The following is a 3918-nucleotide window of genomic DNA, read 5'->3' as shown; positions in this document are numbered from 1 at the left end:
TTTTCTTCAGTTCCCTCAGTTTGAGAAATGCTGAATGTGGTCCTTCCTTTTGGTTTTCTAACTCCTGGCCTTTTAATTTTTTTGCTTTAGGGATTTTTTTTTTACGGTTTCCTCGTCATTTTTAGTCATTTTTACAGTATCGTGGGGGTGGGTGGTGGGTGAGTGGATGGGAATAGAGTTTAGAATATGGAACTGACCATTATGGGGATGGGTTTCAAGGGCAGCTGATGGGGGTTGTAAAACCTGTCTTGATTCCTCCCCCACCTGGGGCAGGGCTAAATTACTAGAAACCAGAGCACGTGAGTCAGGAACTAAGGTTGTGTCTCTTAGAGTCACAATCTGGCAAAAAAAAAAAAAAAAAAAAAAAAAAAAGCTAGAGCAGCTACTCACCCCCTCAGCCTTTGTCCGGAACTCTTGTTTTAATTAGTTCGTTTGTGCCACCCCCAGCCAGCTACACAAGAGGAGGTGGGCCAGCTTGTTCCCAGGTCAGAAAACTGGTTCTATCATATTCATTCACTCTCTGCTTAACCCCCTCGGGTTAGGATAGCCAGATAAAAGGGCACTCAGTAAAACTTGAATTTCAGAGAGAAAATGCATCATTTTCCGCCATGTTCCATGTATGATTTGGAACCTATTTATGCTACAACAGGGTCTGTGGTATCTCTGAAACTCAAACGTAGCTCCGCATCCTGGTTTCTTGTTTTGTTCTAAATCTTGCAAATCTCATTTTTGGGAGACCCTTCTCTCAAACGTGGGGGGAGGGGTGCAGTCAGTCAGCAAGAAGGTCTAGGGAAAGGAAGTGGAAGTAGTCAGTCTAGAAGGCGTGGGGGTGGGAGGGAACAACCCAACCCAGTCCAAAAAAAAGCTTATTTCTGCTCCCTCCAAGGGAATGATGTATTATTTAAAAAAATAGTAACATTTTCCAGAACATGTTCTACACTGGCCTTCAATTGTTAACAGATATTGGGAAGGGGGCAGGAGGGAACACACACTCAAGGACCCACACCATGTAGTTCTAAATAAAGTTTGGACGAGCTTGTTCAAGGTGAGCTGGTTTCTCCTGTGGGCACTTCAGTTTGCTAATATAATATCCACTGTGCATCTTTTGAAAGAAGAGGATTTAGTAGAAAAGTTTGCTACAAGAACGTGATTTCTCTTCAGGTGGCAGACTCCGGATATTGCTCTATATGGAAAAGTAACCACAAAGGACAAGCAACCCCACAGGGCAGTTAGGACCCCAGCCCCATTTCTAGTTTCTAGTGTTATTCCTGGAAGGCTCCTTCCTTCAACGCCCCCTTCCTGTTCTCGTCTCCTGGAAGGGGTTGCATGTAGCGTACACATATGGGGCTGGCCACCAAACCCCACTAACTCCAAGGGGCTACCAGAACCAAGGATGGAGGAGTAGGGGATCGGGTGTGGGGGGACCATTCCTTCCTCCAGCCACAGCCGTAACTCCTGGTCTTCTCCCATCACTTTTAATATTTGACTTAGTCTTCTCCAGCTGCTTTTTGAAATTTTCTACTTAGCTCTTTTACCTCCTCATTTTCTCTCTTTGCTTTAGCGTTTCTGTGCTGCAGAGAAAGTTTCAGAGTCTATTCTGACACCCATTTTGGTCTTCTCCTTTTTTTTTTTTTTTTTTAAATCCCTTTTTTTTTTTTTTTTTACATTTAATCACCAAAAGATTGAAGATGTCTGGGCTTTTATTCTGTAATGGTTTTAAGACTGTGTCCATTAAATGCAAACAAAAAGGAAGAAGTCTTGGCACAACAGGAGAAATGATGCACACTTGATGATCAAATCAATTTAAATATTATTCCTGGCATACAGCCTAGTCCATGCTCCAGCTGTTTCTATGGCTTGGGCATCGTTGGTCTTCCATGGCTCCACTACATCATTTGCTAATGGATCATCTGGATTGGGAGCAGAACTGCGAGGAGGCTTTGCTATTTTATCTCTCAAAATAGCTAAACACAGTCTTCCCAACTAGTTTACATTAGGCTGATACATTTTGGTCATGAAATGCACTTTGGGAGCTGCCATTGGGTATTCTTCTGGAAGGAATAGTTCAAGTTTAAAAGTCCCACCCTCAAAGGGGAAATCCTGGGGGTCAACAATGACCACATGAAAATATCGGGTGTTGCTCTCATCTGGTTCTGTTTTAATGCCAGGATCTGGTTCTGCCAGAAAATGCTGGATTTCGTTAATAAACCTGCAAGGCAGCCTGGCCATCTTGTCAGATCCCGAGCTAGTCCTCTGCTCGCCTCATCTCTTTCTTGTCTTCTTTGCTTTCTTCCTGTATGATGTTTCTGATGTCATCCCATAACTCTTCTGGTCTTAGATCTTTAGTGTCTAATGCATCAAATGTGTTCTTCAGATGATCTCTAAATTCAGCTTGGATATATTTTAAGGTCATATTTTAGCTCTTGTGGACTTACTTAAATTTTTTTCAGCTTCTGCTTGAGTTTGTGTATAAGCTATTGATGGTCTGTTCCACATTCTGTCCCTGGCCTTATTTTGGCTGATGATATGGAGCTTTTCCACCATCTCTTTACACAGATGTAGTCACTTTGATTTCTATGTATTCCATCTAGTGAGATCCATGTGTGTAGTCATCTTTATGTTGCTTAAAAATAGTATTTGCAATGAAGAAGTCATTGGTCTTGTAAAATTCTATCATGTGATCTCCAGCATCATTTTATCACCAAGGTCATATTTTCCAACAACGGATCCTTCCTTTTGTTTCCAACCTTTGCATTTCAATCGCCAGTAATTATCAATACTTCCTGATTGCACATTTGATCAATTCCAGACTGAAGAAGTTGGTAGAATTCTTCAATTTCATTATCACTGACATTAGTGGTTGGTGAGTAAATTTGAATAGTAGTGGTATTAACTGGTCTTCCTTATAGGCATACTGATATTATCCTATTGCAGATGGATTTGTACTTCAATACAGATCTTGATATGTTCATTCTGATGATGAATGCAACACCATTCTTCTTCAATTTATCATTCCTGGCATAGTAAACCATGTGATTTTCAGATACAAAATGACCAATACCAGTCCATTTCAGCTCAGGAATACCTGGGAGATCTATGTTTATGCATTCCATTTCATTTTTTGACAATTTCCAATTTTCATAGATTCATACTTTGTACATTCCTTGTTTTGATTATTAATGGATATTTAGAGCTATTACTTTCCATTTTGTGTTGTGCCCCCTCATCAGATGAAGGTCCAGTAAGCTTTACTTCAATCGTGTCATCATAGTCAACTCTACTTTGAGGAGGCAGCTCTTCCCCAATCATATTTTGAGTGACTTTCAACCTGAGGTGCTTATCTTCTGGCACTATATCTGACAATATTCTGGTGCTCTTCATCATGTTTCAATAGTCAACATTGTGGTGCTATCTGACAGTGTTCCGCTGAATTTTTAAGTTTTTTAGTGACTTAACATTCAGAATTAGTCTGTCTCTCCTTCTTCCTAGTCTGTCTTCGTCTGGAAGCTCATCTGAAACCTGTCCATTATAGTTAACCCTGCTGGTATTTAAAATATCAGTGGTATAGCTTCCAGAATCACAGCAACAGGTAAGCCACCATAGTACAACAAACAGACAGATGAGTGGTGGATGAAGTGGGCTAGGTATTGGGAATATGGCATTAAGCAACACGGGCATTACCTCTACACTTACTAAGTGTACAGTATATACTTTGTATATTCTTTTACTTTCTACCCCTCTCTGGCCATAACCTGCTCTTCAGGGTAGCCACATAGTCTTGAACGTAGGTCTTGAGCTCTAATGTGGTGATTTGATAGACTTTGCCTTGTTGGTTGCCTGAAATTTCTTGACTTTTTTGAACTGTTCTTACTGAATTTTTTTTTTTTTTTTTTTTTGTCCGTCTAGAGATTTTTTTTT

General features: G+C 40.5%; 1 pseudogene; it reads right to left on the bottom strand.

Annotated features, from left to right (window-relative positions):
• Positions 1-1803: 1803 nt before the first annotated feature.
• Positions 1804-2229, bottom strand: LOC102830831 (annotated as a pseudogene).
• Between the last annotated feature and the right edge of the window lie 1689 nt (positions 2230-3918).

Source organism: Chrysochloris asiatica, unplaced genomic scaffold (genome assembly GCF_000296735.1).
Source record: "Chrysochloris asiatica unplaced genomic scaffold, ChrAsi1.0 scaffold00045, whole genome shotgun sequence".
NCBI classification, from domain to species: Eukaryota; Metazoa; Chordata; class Mammalia; order Afrosoricida; family Chrysochloridae; genus Chrysochloris; species Chrysochloris asiatica.
This window is presented reverse-complemented; position numbering and strand designations above follow the sequence as displayed.